Raw genomic sequence first — 19,162 nt, forward strand, 5'->3', positions numbered from 1 at the left:
TCATTTAATTTCTTTTCCAAATTACTAATTATTTTGTTCCGATAACCGTCGAGCATAAATTTCTGTTATAACTCATTTATATGTTTGTTTATATTAGTAGCTTTACTGGTTCTTGTCTTAATTCTTATATATTCCATATTAAAAACGTTCTGTTTAATGTACGAAGGAAGATTGGAGTTATATTTCATTGTTGTATTTATAGAACATGGCTTTTTAAATGGTTCAAATTCTATAATACACTTATTGGTTTTTATTGTAATATCTAGATAATTTATACTATTATTAACATTATTCTCTTCTTCTATTTTAAACTGAATTCCTCTATGTATATTATTTATTATATCTTTAATAAAATAAAGTATTAAAAGAATGATATCAAAGTTAATTTCAATTGTTAACGTCAAATAAGAATTTCAGGTTCCTTTCATCTTTTTAGCCCTTCTTCGAAAAGAAACTTCAAGGTTCTCTTCATCTTCTTTTCTTTAGTTATTTTTCCAACATATATGTGTGTCTCGTGTACAGTATTAGATCCATGTCAGTGTCCAGTCTAAGCTTAGCAACTTCGATCACGTGCGGGGTCATCACAACCTATTCAATTCGGATTACTTTTCAAATATTAATAGTAGACTTGTATTAACGTAGTTTAAAATATGTCAATATTTAACAAACCAAAAAAAGCCCACATAAATAATTATAAATCTCAATCGGAATTTTTCCTACAGACATAGAATGGGATTCCGAAAGTCAACGTACTGTCTTTATTGTTTTTTGAAATTAAACTTTATATTAAACCTTCATGTATTACTCATAATTTGTAGTTTATTGAGATTTATATTACTTTTATGTTTTTTCAATTAAAAGAATCTAATGTGCACAGAAGAAAAGCCGCTCATAAGAGATCTTCACATATAAAAATATAATGGACCGTATAGGGTTTGCCTATCAACATCAACTTTGGAAAAGTACGGATTGCAACAATATTATACAGTCAAACCTGTTTTTGTGCGGTCTTTTTCTGTGCAATTTTTATTTGTGCGATTTGTTTTGTGCGATTTTTTTTGTGCGGTATATGAAAATTTTCAAATTGGAACATAGTTGACTCCTGTAAAATTTTTAAAAACTCTATTGGTTGTTTTCTATGACATCAGCAGGTTTTTTCATTTTTTATTCAGAAAAATTTTTTTCTCATACGTTTATTTCGGTTCCCTCTTATTTTAATAGAATAAAAACCATAAATATGTTATATTTGAACAGATGCGGTAAGTTAGCTCCCCTCCAGCTTTAGACTGCAGGTGTGAAATTTCACGCCTTGTTAAATGAAATAACACTTTCTGCAGCTATATTTATCAAATAAAATCATTATTTAACGATTATTTTTAACTTTTTAATGTTAGATTCGTATTTAAGTGGAAATAATTAATTAATATAAAAATTAAAATTCTTAGAGGATTTTTTCCCCATTAGGTGTTGCAGAAAAAGGCCCGAGGAGTTAAAAAAGCAATTTGTAGTTATTTCGTACAGTTTCGAGTTATTTTCTACGCGAGACTTTTTTTATGCGGTCCCTATTCACCGCATAAAAAAAAATATTTTTTTAATTGTGTTGCGAAAACTATTTTTTTATAGCCACTCGTGAAGTTTCGCGCGATTTTTTTTAATGCATTTTCTTTTATGCGGTCCCTATCTCCCGCATAAAAGCAGGTTTGACTGTATTTAATGACAAGAAAAGTTTAATGGTGATGTTTTGACTTCACATCTGTAAATTTCATTTTAATAATTGTATTTATCAGAAAATGAAATTATTTATAAAGTAAAATAAATGAAATCCAATAATGTTGTGACGTAACACAGGCAGTGGTGATATTCGAAATAGTTAACAAAGGGTCGCTAGCAGAAAAATTTTCCCTGACAATCACCGACAAACGAAATGGAAATTTTGGCTAGAAATAAATACAATACCTTTCCTTGCGATACATCTAATAATCAGTGGCGTATTTGGAACGTAACTAGCCCTGGGTGAAGACTAGGTGACAATAGTATATTAGTGCTGTCGACCTTTTTTTTTTTTAGGCAGAGAAATTTTTCACCCCGAATGGCACTGCTGATAATAGACAGACGTCATCATCTCTCGAAATACAATATCCTTTTAATTTCGCTGTCCATAGCCCGACACGTGTTCCACAGCCATCTTGTATTATCTCGCGCGCGTGAGATTGTGGGATCTCTCTTATGACTGGATCTAGTTTCAAGAACTCTCTTGAATCGATCGCGATTAAACCTCATTTTGGTCGACATTAAAACGGTCGAGAGAGATCGCACCAAGGCATAGTCCCCGACCTTGCTCACAATCTAGATTGAAATGCTCGGTGCGAACAAGGTATAGGGCTCTAGTTTAGTAGTGTTACAGAGTATAACACGTATATTTTAATATATTTAAAAAAACCACTGAGAAATGTTCCGTGTGTTTAACAAGGTTTGGAAAACTGAAAATTTTAACAACGGGCTTCGGGCGAACCTGTGCGAACCAGCTGAATATCACCACTGAACACAGGTCACGTATTTGTCGAAAGTAACCAATAGTTGGGACGCATTGTTGAATGTTTTACTTGTTGCCCCCTACTTGTTGAAAAAAAAACTTTGTTTTTTCTTTTTACCTGTTTTTTTAGTTTTGTGAAAAAAAATTAGATAGCAAGCTTTATAAGAAATCAAAATGAAATTAAAAGCAAAAAAAAAATTTGAATTCTAACGTATTTAAAGTATTATATTTCAAATTACATTTAACATGTGAGAATTTTGTAAAATTAGTGTTGAATGCAGTTAATTTACAAAATTACAGATAAAATTTAGATGGCGAAAGTCATATTTCAGTTTGAAGGCGAGAATCATCTCCTCAAATATCAGGTAAGTTCTAGAGAGTAGACACGAATGGGGTGGAAGGCGGCCATCTCCCTTTTTCAAATATCAGGTAAGTTCTAGAGAGAAGACACAAAGAGGAGTCGGAGGCTGCTTTGACTTTTCCGAGTTTTTGGCAATGGTATTGAGTTAACGATTCGCTGTGATTATTCAGTAGCCTATTATCGTTTGCTAGTTTTAACTTTTATTTCGAATATGACGCGAGAAGTGGTCGAAGCGCATTATATTTCATTTGCAATATTCGTTCGTATGTTTCATTATTGTAAGGTATCGTTAGTGACTTTCGTTGTCAGTAGTTAGAATATTGCACGCATTGCTTTATATAGGAATAATGCGGTAAGTTTAACGTACTGTATAAATGTTTGTATGTAATAAATGTACAGAGTTCAATTATTATTAAAGTAACTAACGTGAAACAGATGTTATTCAAGTGTGAGTTAGGACGAATGAAACTGCACAAGTGATGTTAATCACGTTTGGAGTTGCATTCTTTTCAACTCTCGGTGGAACTCTGACGCAGCCACCTCCCCGTGGTGAGTTCTGGGTTGCCATTCGTTTGGAAATAACGAAGGGCAAGCGAAGAGCTGCGTGTTTCCTTTTAATTTGTTATTATAAAAATGAATGAAAATGAGCCAATACACGCAGGAATATGAAATCAGTTATTTGTTGTGACAAAGTCATGTCGTTTTCAATTCTAGTAGTGTCTTGTTCCTGTACATCGCAGTTTTTCTGTTGACAATACAATTAAATTGGATGTTAATTATCTACGTAAATTGATTATCAACATTCAGTGGAAAATATTTCAGTTGAAATAACCTGATTTCGATGCAAACCGGATGTTCGTACATAGTTAATTGTTTTAAGCGATATATGAGCCGCTCACTTGCCAAATCGATTAACTCGACAAAACAAAAAGTATAAAAATTGATAATATAAATTATTTTTTTAAATTTCCTTTAAACTTTAAATTTAAATAAACATTGCAGAATATATTTTTTATATCGTTATATTAAAGTATAGCTTTAATTAAACGATATATAAAATTAAATACGCGAAAAATTTGAAAATAATAACGATTATATTAAGAATTTACAAATGGAATTAATCGATTTGGCCGCTGTGAATGGCTCATATATTAATATGCAGAAAACTAATATCTTTTGTTCTGAAATTATGAAATTGATGCTAATTTCGACATTCATATCGTCCTCTCAATAATTCGGGATGAGATTCATTCCAATTCGTAGTAGACAAAACTAAAGACATTTTAATAAAATTCTTATTTTTCAAACTATTTTAATTTGAAAAATAAGAATTTCGAAAAACAAATATGTTCTTCGGAAATTAAAAATGTCGAAATAATTTTTATATAATCTGAAACAGAACAAAATATACTACATGAAATAAGTTAAGAGTTGATAAACATTAAGGACTGGATTCGATTTTCGGTTAGATTTTCAGAAATTTTCATGCTCAGTTGACTCGGACTTATGGGATTCTATTATTCATCACCCGATCACCTCATTTGTTTTTTTTCCAACTCTCTGCCCTGTGGGCACTAATTAGAGGGCCTCTTTTAGCAAGCCTATTATGGGTTCGGCCAGGCCCACAATAGGGCGGCCGGGTGGTGAGGGACGGGGCCCAACATATTGTGGGCCTAACAAAATCAAATTGATAGATATGAAAAAATTAATTTTAATTTTCCAGAGAAGAATGTAGTAGTTAATGCGCACTACATCGTATAATTTATAATACAGGTGTGTAGCAAGTTTTCGCTCATCTTGAGAAAAGAGTAATAAATTTCAGATTTATTTACATTTTTCGTAAATAAATAATATTTTAATTGTCGAATAAATGTGAAATTAATTTGAAATTTTCAAATTTAAAATTATATATTTAAAAGTATACAACAAAAAATATATTATTTTCACAAATCTTATGCGCAAATTCTTGTACTAATAGAAATACATTAATTTCTATTTTAAATAGAATTAAATGTAATTCAAGTCAATACATATATATATATCTTTTAAATTTAAAAAATTATTGAAATATAGATTTTGATTTAAAATTTCACAATTGCAAATCATTTTTGAAAATTGAAATAGCGTAATTTCATACACGATATTTTCACAATTTTAAAAAATAAAGCTATTATATTTTTTTTGAAATAATTATAAATGAATCTTTATTAATATTATAATATTTAATTGACCGAATTTTGATTGCAGGTGAGTTTTTGATTCTACGCAGTTATCTATTAAGAATTTCGTAATGGTAAGAAGTATGTACGGTTCTTTGTGCTCGATATTTTTATAAATGAATGAAAGTTTTCGTATTAGATTAAAATAATTATTTAAAATAATTATTATAATTTATTAAAAATATAAATTTTTTTAAAAAATTTTCAAAATATTTGATATTCTTCGAGATTTTTCTATTGTCAAATGTTCATCGAGATTAAATTCTAACGAAAAGCTCCCTCTTTTATCTTGAAATTGAACTATTGGCTTAATGCGGACTTCGTTCGTGTAAGGTTTAGGAGTTGTCGAGACATTAGAAAGTTATAATTCAAAATGAAATCATTCAGGTACATTATATTTTAATTTATATACATGTAATACTTTGACAGATGCATAGAATAACATAAAATTTCAAAGATATAATTTATTCTCTTCTAAATTTTGTAAGTCAGTTAAGCCTAATGATTAATGATTGGGAATTTTGGAACGTTTTTTTGAAATTTTAAAAAATACAATAATTCATTGATTAAACACTTTCATTTTAATTCTTCTTTCTCTTTTGAATTAAGCTTTAAATTGAGAAATGATCGCGATAACTCGAAGAAAAAAAATAGAGAAAGATTCATAGGTTTACAATAAATGAGTCTTATTCATGAATTGCTGAATTGTTTAAACTATGAATATTATAATTTCATGATTTATTATTTGTTATCAGAATTCAATATTAGAAAATAAGTATGACGTATGGTGATATAATCTTTGAAGAGTTCACAGTTAATAAATTTCTTATTTTGAAATAATTCACAGTTTTATATTTATTTTTTTTTGTGTTTGTATTTTTCAGTTTTCAGTGTACAATTTTTCTTGTTAGCTGCTGCTGCTGTTTGAAGAATCGGTTTTAATTTGAACATCTTATTATAATCTAAGCCTGGATAATTAGCAACATTACAATTAAATACAAATAAAATTTTCTGATTGGTTTAACAAAATACTGGGTAGTTATTTTTATATCAATTATTGGACGTTTACGCTTTGTACGTCGAATGCGTATTAATTACAAATTGCGTGAATTATGATTATCGTTGCCATTGGTCTGATTGACGAAACAATATGCTACAATATTGTGCTCCTGTGTATCGCTTACCATTTTTAATACAGAATTTTTTACGTACAAGTGAATGATATAAACACAAAAATAGTAAGACATTTGTGTTTGATATAAAACTACAATGTTCTAATTTTTTTTAAGTGTGTTACAGACCAGACCATGTTCTACAAGAGAAGATTGTGACTATTTGCATTTTAGTGTTTTGCATCTAACACATTTAAAAAATAAAGTTCAAAGCTCTCTCAACTTGATATTTTGGTGATTGTACCTTTTGCATGCTGTTATATAATGCAAAATGATGCCAGCAGTGATTGTAGTTATATTACTATATTGTGATGACAATAAAATTTTGTAGCTACATAAACGTAGTACAAAATTTTTGTGAATTTAAGCTACATTCTGGATATTTATATTTGATAAAGAAAAAATTGACATTGGAAAATTGAAATTATGATAATTTTTCCTTACATTTCATAATAAGGTTTAAGGTAAAAAAAATTTTTTTTAATTTTTAAATTTAACTCTTCTGTAATAAAAATTTTATTTAGATTTTATTAAAATAATTGTTAAATTTTGAGAATTGAAAAGTTTAGTATCTTTTATACAAAATAGTACTTAAATATTTATTATTAGAAAAAATTAGAAAATTATTGTAGATAAAAAATGGTATGTGTGTGTAGTTATCTGTAAGAATAGAATGATGAAAATACTGAATTTATGCCTTGACATGTAAATGGATATTGCCAAAGTTCATTAATATTTAATAGTATTTTATGCTGAAGGTAATTAATACATGATATTTCGGTTTAAAATGATCAAATAATTGATTATGAATTAATTATATATGAAAAACTTTTATACATGCAATATTTTGTTCTACAATTTTTGGACTTACAGTAAAATGTCATTGAAATTTTCACGTATGTGATAAATACAATATGAATATATAAAATTCACATGCACTACCCTAATATTAAAATGAGTGGTTATCAGTATATTATAATTCTACTTTTATTCTTGATTTAAGATATATCTAAATAGTTACGTTATGATATATGAAGTTTCAGCATTGAATGATCAATATTTTTATATACAGAAGAAAATCCTTCTATTTTTAGTTTAAGGTCAAGAAAAAACTGAACTTTTATACAAATAGCCAAATTCTAATGATTACAAGCTTTACTATAATTTGAAAAGTGCCAGAGAAGTAAAATTGCTAAATGCAGAAAGCTTATCATAAGAAAAAAAAAACAATTTAATTATATGTGATTTTTATTTTCATATTTTCTTGATGTGATTTTCTTAATTCCTCAACTTGAAAAGGAAATACTCAGAATTTTGAAGTTAAAACTATTCAATATAATTAAGTGCTTTTCAGTTCAAACTTGTATAATGTGCATTCAGTTCTGTATTCTGTTTAAATCCTCAGAATATTAATGCCCAAAGGATTTGAAGGTGGGATGGTAAAATCCTGAAAAGTGCTTAGTCATATTGAATAGTTTAGTTGTGACAGTTTCAGGTATTGTCTTCTAAAGTGATACATGGTTTGTTTTTTACATGTTTTAATTTTCAAACAATTGATACTGAGGAATTATCGTTTTAAGTTATTTTTAATAAGTTTTATTAAATATATTCATTTGAATTACTACAATATTTTCAACAAGAATATATTGATTTTAAATTCAAACACCAGAATTTTTTGAAAATGAAAGTTCTATAGTTTATCATTCCTAATCCAAATTCAGTCATGAGCTAATTGAGCTACTAAATGAATGATGTATTGGAGTTCAGTTATAAAGAAATGAGATGATAAATTGAAAACATCTTTCTTACTACATGTTACAACAATAAATTTATGGGAGTCAATTATGCACAAATGCACGTAATTAATTTCAGAATTATTGATGTAATTTACTGCTTTCATTAAATAAATGACTTGATGGATGATAGTAAGACGTTTTGATGATGATGGGGAAATTATATTGTATGAGAGAGACAATATCTTTGACATGTCAAGTCTTGGTTTACAATTTTTGTTATAGAAAAATATAAATTGAGAACAAAGCATTTTTTAGACCTTATAATTTCATTTTTAAAAAATTATATAAATTTTGTGTGATTATTTTCTGCATAATTTTATAATCATATAAAATTATTATAGAATGTACAGTTGGAAATGTTCTGATTTTATATTTTATTGTATAGTAAGGTAACTTGTATGTTTTTATGAATTGAAAGAAATTTGTAAACAAAGTGCATATACTTTGTCTATAAATCAACACTTTTTCTGGATGGGATAATCCCTTGAAAACAGGTTTTCTGGCTATTTACAAAAAATTATAAATAACGAACCAATATTTGTCATATTTTGTTATTTTGTACTTTTATTATGAAACAATTAGCAGAATCGTCATTGAAAAGAAAAAACAGGACATTTTATTCTAATATTTTTAAACATTTTATGTATAAAAATAGTTATACCAATTGAGATAAAAACTTTTTCTTATAGAATTCATTTGTCATTCTTATGGTAATTTTATGTTTGACTTAAAATGCACTCCTAAGGTTTTCTTTAAATGTGCAACATTTACTTAAAGAAATAACTTCTATTATGCTAAACTGAAGCATTTTTTTTTTTCTATATTTCATACATAAAGCTTTTACTATTAATTTTTAAGTTTAGTTGTAACTTTAATCATACAGTCTCATTTGTAAGAGTAATGTTACATAATCATACCGTTATTTCATTTTAAATTTACAGTCTGTTGTATGCCATCTTCATGCTCTCATTCAGCAAACACCTATACTGCATTAGTGCTCTTGTTGGGCACTCCAAACCAGACCATCATCTTGCTCTGCAAATTCTTACATTCCTTGCTTTTCATCCTTCTCATGTGTACAGATGATATATAGTCTGTAGCTGCTCATTTCCCTCACCACTTCATTTGCTTTCTCACTCTATAATTTTATATTTCTGTTGTTTTTTTTATCATAGACTGTTGAGGATTCAGTTATTTCTTGGTGAGAGGGCAACTCTTAGGTAAGGACACTCAGCATTTCTAGACCATGTCATACTTTTTCCTGATTTCTTTTACAAATGAAGTTTTTACAAGATGAGAGGTCTGTTTTGTTTGGCTCTTCTCTACTAACCTATCCAGCATTTGTAACCCTGTTGGTAGCAATGTTGACTTCAATGTAGCTTGCTGGATTATAGGAGCATATAAGCCTATTCACTATAGCTAGACCAATAATGGGAAAATAATCTGAATTTTCTGTAAAAATAACTTGAAACTATAATTATGCTTTTGATGAAATAGTTCTTGGAAAAAAGTTTTTCCTGTGTATCATTTGATCATGATGATCAAAGTTGTAATCTCATTTCATTTCAGAAAGAAAATGTAAAGCTTTATAGGAACCAAATCAAGGCCATAATTTTTTTTTGGTAAGAAAATGTTAATTGCTTGATTAAATTAATCTCAAATATACTAAATTTAAAGAATGTACTTAACTTTAAAATAGCAGAAACTTGCATATTTGGTTGATTTGCATATTCTTAGACAAATTTAACAGTTGCATTCTACTAATTTATTTAACTGCTTATCATGATTATTTGTCTATCTCTTACATGTCAGTTTATTTTCTAAATTGTTTTATGCAATTAAAATTAAGTAAAAATGTCATTTATTTTCTGTATTTTTCTAGTTTCTTTGCTGATATTTAGAATTGTTGCATTTATGGATATGTTTGAATTTATATATGAATGTATAAATTTGGAACGTACCCATTATAAAACTAGATATTTTAAAAACTTTGAACAGGTTTGAAAACAACATGTAGTTTTGTTAATGTTGCTACACATGGTAGTTGGCAACTACAGCATATGTAAGGGTTGCCCAAATGAAAAATGTACACACATCAGAACAGGCAATCATTTATTGCAAATCGAAAAGAAATCTTCATGTTTGTTTAGGCATAGATCCCAGCATCTCACAAGCAGATCGTTGCCCCTCGTGGTATTTTGGTGGCTGCTGGTAAAAAAAATTCTTTGACCCTAACTTTTACGTCAACCATCTGACATGAAATTGCCCTTGCAAAGCTTTTTTAAGAGGTTTGAAAATGTGAAAGTTGCATTGTAACAGGTCAGGACTATATGGTGGATGATCCAGTATCTCCCAGCAGAATTTCTGTAACATGGCAATGGTTGTACTTGCCATAATGGGACAAGCATTGTTGTGAAACAGGGTGACTTTTCATGAGAGGAATCCTGAGTGTTTTGGCTTTTGCTTTGCATAATCGTGACAGTTTTGCAATAGCATTGTGAGTTGATTGTTTTGTGTGATGGCATAAGGTCAACCAACAGTGATTGATGCAGCAGAGATTACGTTGTATGCCTGACCTGGTCTCTGTTTATCCTGAATTGACTTGTGACCTCTGTAACTCTTGCACCAATTGCTGTTTGTCCTAAACAATATTCACCATAAATGTGCTTTATTCATCTGTAGATGTCAGCACTCCTATTTCCTTCAGCCACTAAAAACCAATCACCATTGTTTGATTCTGGATGATTCCATAACTAAATAGTAATCTACCAATTACTGAGATAAAATCTATTCATGCCAATATTTTAATGTTCTTTGCCTATGTTGAGCTGTAAGGTGACCTACCAATTGCTACTTTGCACGATGAAATATGATGTGTTCACTTTTTGTTTGTGTGATCCTTACACATTGCAATAGATACTTTTGTCACGCTCACAAATTTTTTTTCTGGTAAGCTTAAGAAAGTGATCAATTTGGCTTTACTTACATATCTTTGTATTCTTTATATTGTGAAGAAATAGTTGCAAAGGTTAAAAAGTTTCAAATGATGACAAAAGTAATTCTTGGTAGAGTAATCTGATAAATTTTAAAATATATTTTAAGAGGCAATAACTATATTTCAAAGAAACATCAAAAGTAAACAAGAAATAATAGTAAGATTTTTTTAAGTAAATACTTCCAAAAATTCATGCATTATTAGGTCTTATGTCAAAGCAATAAACTAAATTGCTAATATTTGGGTGAATGGACACTGATTAAATGATTTTACTGATTTTAGTTGATGAAATGGTAATGACATCATGATTGATTGATTTTTGCCAGTTGTACATCATTTAGATTGCATGCTCTTAACAAATTGTTTCACTAATTTACTGTTTTGAAAATGAAATTAACTGAATGTGAAGTTAAATGTGTTTTCTGGATTGATTGGTAGGCATTGATGTCATAGATTTGTTTGTTAAAATGAATGTTTATGGTCATTTGAAAGAATTTTGTAGATTGCAAATTTTTTTGTAAAACATGATGGAAACAGTTAGTAGGAAGGTATATAAACAAAAAGCAGCACATTTTTCAAAAAAGTTGAGAGAAAGGATGACAAAACTGAATGAAATTGACAATCCAAACACGTGTGTGTGTATAAAGGCCTCAGGCAGATAATGTTGTCTCAAATAAATATGCATAATTTTGTTTTTATTTATTAGATTAAATGATTAAATTATTTTAAACTTTGGAATGATGTTATTTTATAACTGAGCGCTGCAAATTTCAGGTTAATAGTTTTTGTTGGCAATTGAAGATAATATAAATTGGTTATTTTATTTCCAACTGTATAATGGAAACTGCCTATTGTAATCACTTTTGAAACACAGCTGATACTACACATCTAAGTTGTGGTTGTGACCATTTAAATGAAATTCAACCACCACAGTAATGTTTACTAATATAAAATAGTAAATATATAACTGAAGACTTGAAGTCTAATAGAATTTTAGTTGATTTAAAGTAAACTTCCTATTATTTAAAGTCTTGTCAGTAATATTAAGTAATATAGAACTATTTTTATTATGCAGTAGAAAGCTGAATGTTAACAACAGTAAAATATTTGTATATTTGCAGGCATTTTACTCTTTTTAACATTCAGCATTCTTCTACAGTATTGAGATCATGCACCAGTATTTAGTATATGTACAGTAAAATCTTGTTTTAACAGATTGCTGAGGTAGCTGAAAATCATCTGTTGTACCAAGAATCTATTATTAATTATTGTGAACAATGAATTTCCTGCATACCCAGGAAAGTATATTGTTTGAAAAAATTTAACTCCCTCTACATGTAAGAAATACCAGGACTTGAAATTATGCAGTCTGTTCTCTATTCTTTATTCTATAAAAACATCTATATTACAAGATCATATATTATGCCCTAAGTTGTATGACAAAGTTGATAAAAAGTATATACTGTAAACATAAAAGAGAGGCAAATTACTTACGTTCATTATCATTTGACTTCATGATTTGCTAAAAACACTTGTCCATCTTGGTTTGTTTTAATGCTGCTTTTCTGCATATTGAATGCAACAACTGCTTGATAATAGCAATATACAAACAATAGTTATGTCAAATTATTGGTTTACAATTTTCTATGTCAAACTATGTTGCTATCTCAAAATTAAACATTGAAATGGTTTAGATTGCCATATTTATTTTGTAAAGACTTAATACTTATTTTTTTTTTAATTTATGGGAAAAAAGGTTAATTAGGCAATATATCCAAATATAGTTCTGTTTTTAAACCATAAGCATTAATAATTCATAAACATATCCATTTAGGCTGTGAGTAGAAATAAACTTTCCTGTGTGAAGTGTGTGAGTTTGAAGAAAAGAATATGCATTACACTAGCTTTAACATTTAATCACTAGTATTCATATTTGTTTCATCTGGTACATCTGGTATCTTTTGTCAATAATTATTACAGGAAAAAACAAGTATTAGAAGGAAATGAATCTTGGAGGATGCTATTGTAGAATACAACAGAAGAGTAATTTTATAAAGCCTGAAGCTTCATCTGTGATTTGTTGTTTAAATTACTAGTGAATCTTAACTAACATATGTGGAGTTTTGAAATATAATGGAAGGTTACAAAAAGTAGTAATAAAAGTGAATGGAAGTTTTTGAATTGTTAGTGAATTATGAATTTCATATTTTTTATCACTAAATTTTTAGTTTGAGTTGTGGTTATTGAAAATCATTCCATATGCCATTGGTTGCTGATCTCTTGGTACATTGGTACCAGTTTGCAAAATGTTTACGAGATTTTTTTAATGATGTTCAAATACTACATCTGTTACTTTGGATTTTTTATTTTACTATAAATTCTTCAATTTGCTTTTTTTTCATTCTATGTATAGATCTTCCCTTTGTACCTATTATTGTTTTAATATTAGACAATTATATAGTCTAAATCAGCATTTCTCAAAGTGGGCAATAACGTCCCCTCGTGGGTGGTGAGTAAAATAGGGGACGCTGGAGGCAGTGGCTGAATGGTGACCAAAGGCAAAAGTTGGGGTCACTGACAGCTGTTCCCTTTCCCGTTAAAGATAAGAGGAAACATTGGATAAGAGGAAACATTGCATTTAATGGTTTCCAGATGTTGAGAACAATGTATGGTAAGGGCACAAAGTGTGAGATTCATAGAAAAGTTTTCCTAAGAATATTTCCAATTCTTTCTCACAAGAGAAAATAGGCTAGGGGCGTTGGGTATAACTTTATGGAACAAAGGGGGCAGTGGATCGAAAAAGTTTGGAAATCACTGGTCTAAATAAATAAAACAATATAGAATAGAGATCCTGGCATTCTGGAAAAAATTTGCTGGTCTGCCATCCTGACAGCTGGTATGCACTGCCTTAATACTATTGTTCATGAAATAAGAGCTAGGATAGTTTTAAAACTCAATGCAGTAAGATAATTTTAGTGATGATTTTCATAATTTATGAGCTTTGTAACTGCATATTTAAAAACTTTTCAAAATATTCTAAGCAAAATTTTTTGATCTAGAAAGTAAAGATTAAAGTTTACTGATATTTTTAGTTTTTTTTCGACATAGTTACCAAATTAATGTTATTGAAACAAGAAGCTTCTAGCTTGAATTTGTTGATTAAAAAATTAAACATTTATTAGTTTAAATTATCCATTCAGATTAATGTAGTTTTTTTCTTCTTTCACAAACAATTACCTATAGTTTTAATCATAAACTCTTCATTGACTGTGTTATATCTATATATATAAAACGAATGTATGTCTGTCTGTGTGTTTGTCCTTCATGCATTACTACACCACTTATCCGATTGCCATGAAACTTCGGGAAGTTGTTTAATACACTCCCGCAAAGGTTTGTGGCATATGTGAAGACCACCATTTTCCCCTTCCAAAAATATATTTATGTATGGATTAAGGCTTTTATGTCCAACAGATGGCACTAACTCTGACAACCTAAGTTTGCTTTTCTGTGAGAATGGACTAAAGCAGATTATTTTCTATCTATATAAATAAAATATAACGTTTGTTTGTTCCTATCGATTCCTTTGAAATTTTGACACAACGTTGCATTCGAATACGCACATGTTTTTATATAATATACATGTCGAAATTCCCCCCACTGGGGGGAGATGGACAGGATTAAGGCTTACTGTGAAGAACTTGGCTTCCATTATACTATTTTACATGTGGTTTTTTGCATTTTAATAGGTTACATCAACAGAATATACACTAAAAAGGGATTTTTCGATATTTCCTTGCGGGAGAGAGGAACAGGATTAAGACTTACTGTGAAGAACTCGGTTTTTATTATACTATTTTAGATGCGTTTTTGATTGTGTTTTAATAGGGTACGTCAAGAGAATGTACACGAAGAAGGGATTTTTTGAAATTCCCCCCACGGGGGAAGTGTTATACATTTATAATAGATACATTTTGAGCCACAACAATGTGGGGCCGGGTCAGCTAGTAATTAAATAAACTACTCACAAAACCTTTTTAACCGCAGTCGTTTTATTGTTCTTCAAACATTTTTGTCATTTTAAATTTTTTTGCAGCAAAGTTTTATAGTTTCATTTGTCACTTTTTTCTTTCATTAAGCAAATGTTAATAGCAGGAGATCGCATCCAAAATGTCTTTTTGCTTTTGCACTCTTATCAAAATCTGGATCATTTGCTACAATTTGATCAACAATTTCGGTTATCATTACCAGACTTTTACTAAGGAAATCTATAGAGAAATTCTTTGGGTTCTTCATTTTCAGAATCTATTTTCCAGTTTTACGTGAATTTCTTGTTCTGCCAGTTCTTGAAGATCGTCATTGGTAAGGCTCTCACCAGAAACCTGCAGTAACTCCTCAATATCTTGCTCATATACATCTAGTCCTACTGTATCGATTAGGATGACCAAATTAAGTCAACGTAATGATACAGCAATAGGCTCTTCTCATTGAGAATTCTTCAGCCATAACTTCTTCCACACTCTGTTCATGCATTTATCAGTTAATTCTTGCCAAGTGAAGTTGATATTGTCTATGGCAACCATGCAAAATTGCACCAAACAAACATAGGCTAGATTTAAGGAAAGTACAGTGCTATGACAAATTGCCATGTTTTGCTGATTGGTTCATGTTTGGAAATAATTGTATTATATACGAATCATAGATTTTCATTCAGTGGCGATAATTATAATTAATTATTTGAAGCCATAGTTCTTCCCAAAACAGGAACCACTATTTATTAACTCTGTGTTCCAGACAATACATTCTTGGCAACTGACCTTTCTTTTTAGGCTACTGGTCACCAAAAAGTCCTTTAAAAACACAAGAATACATTCAATTAAAAATTAAAAAGAAAGGTCAGTTGCCAAGAATGTATTGTGCTAATAAATGGTGGTTCCTGTTTTGGGAAGGACTGTCTTCAAATAATATTTTCTTACTGTTTTCCAGTATAAAAAGATAGGTGACTTTAATAGAAATGCCTGATGATTTATCATATTTCCTTGAATTAGTGCTGGGACTTGATTAGCTGCTTGTCTTGAATAAACACTGGCAATTTTGACTTGGGAAATGATTTTCTATCTTTAATAAGTGCTTCAGTAATTATTCAAATTATAAGTTAAAATAAAAAGTTTGCAAAATTTTGAAGGGTGGGGTTTGTCATCAATATTGAATATATTTCATTTCAGACTGTGATAAAGTTCAACATTGAGAATGCATTTCAAGAATATTTATATGAAAATGTGTTGTTGCACATTTCTCACACATTATTTTTGTGCAGGGGATATGATGTCACATAAAAATGGTGATCTTCTGCCAGTATTTGCCAGTGGTATTTACTGTCATGATTAATTACACTACAGTAGACCTCCTTATAACGTGGTAGATACATTCCGTGTTGTACGAGTCACAAATACACAGGCTGTTCACAGCCCAAAGCGATTAACTTACTTATTATATTTAAAATAACTTTCTGTAGTAACCAGGCTTAAGGCACTACATGACAACAATTTTTATGGCTGTTGAATAATAAATGTTTTTTTTATCACAAGAAATGCATAAAAATTTTTTAATACATATTTTTTTTCCTGCCTAAACTGTCTGTATATACGTGTGCTGCTGGATGGCGGTCATCCAATCAGCATCCTTGGTATGCTGGTAGCTCTCAAGTAGGTCTGCTGCTCGTCTACTATTGGTCCAGATTCGACCAATCTTGTCGAGACACGAGTCAGCCATAACAACCTGTCTCATTCTTTTACTGTGTTATATGAGTCTCTTTTAGCATGTTATACGAACATGATCACAATTTTTCCGCCATGTTATACAAATCCGTCTTATATGAACCCATGTTATAGGGAGGGTCTACTGTATTGAAGACAATTAAACAATAAATCGAAGAAAATGATCATTTTTTTATTGTTAAATTTACAGGTATAAAACATAATAAAATTATCAGTTGTATTTATAATTTAATGATGGGGGCCTAAAATTTTTTGTTTTTGACTGAAAGCTATATTACCATACTGAAATGAAATGATATATGATAGTTAAAATTAGCAGTAAAAATTAAGTGCTGAGTCTTGAATAGTCATTGACTTCAAATAATTACCGGGGATTTCGATTTGTTCAAATAAATAAGCACCTGGGTGCTAATTCAACATAACACAGTACTTAAAAATGCATAAAAGGTAGCTTGATAATTCACTTGGTAGTGATGAAATGTCATGCTGGGTTAATACAATTAAAATATATTTTAAACTGTTATTTAGTGGCAGGATTTGGAATCAGAATTGGAGTAGGGCTTGGTCTAGTGCAGGCCCAGGCTGCATGTGGCCCATCACGTTAAATTGTGTGGCCCTCTAAGCAATATTATATATCTATTAAAACTTTTGTTTCCCATTATGTGTATACTAAAACAATTAAATAAATGAAAATTTGCATGTATCATTGTTATAATGCACAAGTGTGAGTATGAATTCTTGCTATAACAATAAAATCTTATTCATTTTGTATTTGTTTTACTTTTTTAAAAGCATGCTTGCCTAAATTGTGGCCCACTGTAATTTTACGCGTGATAAAAGTGGCCTGCGAAACAATTTGGGTTGGCCAGGCCTGGTCTAGCAGCTCCACAGTCCTGATTATAAATTTCAATGCTAATTCATTATGCCAAATTGTTTATCTGTCATCTCTAATTTAGATTTATGTATATTGATATTACATATTGAAGTATTGACATTTTTAGATTGAAGATCATTATTGGGTTAAATTTTGTAAATAGTGCTACTTTTTGACAATTTGATTTAATGCTGTTAACTTCACTTTAAAAAAATTTTTTTACTGTGAATAATTTTGGATTGCTAATTTATATACTAACACATTTATGTAAATTGTAAGATAACTTTTTAATGATTTAGTTGCATTTTTTAATTTTCTAAATTTTACATAAATTTTTGTACTTTGTGCTAATTAATTTCAAAGTTTCAAAGAGTGTCAAAAGTTTTGGATATTTCAAATAGTTTCTTGTAGTTGTTGAAAATTTTAGGTATTTTAAAATATAAGTTAATTAATACTTACTTTATTCTTGTACACCATTGTGAATTATATGCACAACTGTAGAAAATTGTTAAAACAAAAATAATTTGTATAATTTGACTCAAGTGTATACCTAACATCTATGGCAGCAGACATTCCATCACAGATTGCCTATTGTTCACAATTGCAGTTTAAAATCTATTTAATTTTCCTCATTGTATAACCTGCATTTCCTTCCAAATTGTCCTTTAAACACAAGTAACCTGCAGTTTGTAAGTACAAAAATATGGTAATCATCATTTATAACAAGCAAATATTTTTATATTTGGTATATTTAACATAACAAAGAAAAGAAATTAATTTACCATAAAAACCTTTCAGTAGAAAATTTTAGAGGAGAAATGTTTTCATCAATGTCATGAAGTCATTGTCAATTGTGTATTACACAAGGTTTGAAATTAGCAGTTGTCTGATTGTCTCAGGCAACCAACACTTTATTTGGATTACTGAATGTATTTTCAAAGTTTTCTAATGGACAACCTCATTTATTTCTCAGTTTTTAACTTTTTTCTTACTTTGTACATATTTTCTCATGAAATAAGTATTTTTTTTTAAAATAATAATAAAACAGTCAGAAGTTAATAACATCTCTCACTGTTATAATGACAAATCCAATATGGACATCACAGAATATGAGAGCAGAAATTATGAGAAAATAATAAAAAATCACGCATTGATAACTGGAGGAAAAATATTGACCATTTATGGATTAATAGTATTTACAGCTCATACAAATGACTATTAAGTGTTTAAAATATATTGTCTTATACATTAATTTTACTCTGAATCAAATTCATAATTTAAATGCAACAAACTGAAATAAGATATTTTCTAAAACATGTTAAATCAAAATGTGTCTTTAAGATTAATATTTTGTGCTATTGAATTAATCTTGTTTTTTTGTTTTATACAAAAAATATATGAACTGTTCATTTTTTGCCAGGACTTACGATTATTC

General features: G+C 29.2%; 1 protein-coding gene across 6 annotated transcripts in view; it reads left to right on the plus strand.

Moving 5' to 3' along the window:
* Positions 1-5,351: 5,351 nt before the first annotated feature.
* The window catches only part of HUWE1 (HECT, UBA and WWE domain containing E3 ubiquitin protein ligase 1), a 202,847-nt gene continuing 189,036 nt past the window's right edge, over positions 5,352-19,162 (plus strand). For all 6 annotated transcript variants that reach the window (XM_067284115.1, XM_067284118.1, XM_067284119.1 and 3 more), the window contains exon 1: positions 5,352-5,500. The gene's annotated coding sequence lies outside the window, so the exon portion shown is untranslated. The remainder of the gene's footprint in view (positions 5,501-19,162) is intronic.

Source organism: Centruroides vittatus, unplaced genomic scaffold (genome assembly GCF_030686945.1).
Source record: "Centruroides vittatus isolate TY-2023 unplaced genomic scaffold, ASM3068694v2 scaffold_1152, whole genome shotgun sequence".
Classification (NCBI taxonomy): Eukaryota; Metazoa; Arthropoda; class Arachnida; order Scorpiones; family Buthidae; genus Centruroides; species Centruroides vittatus.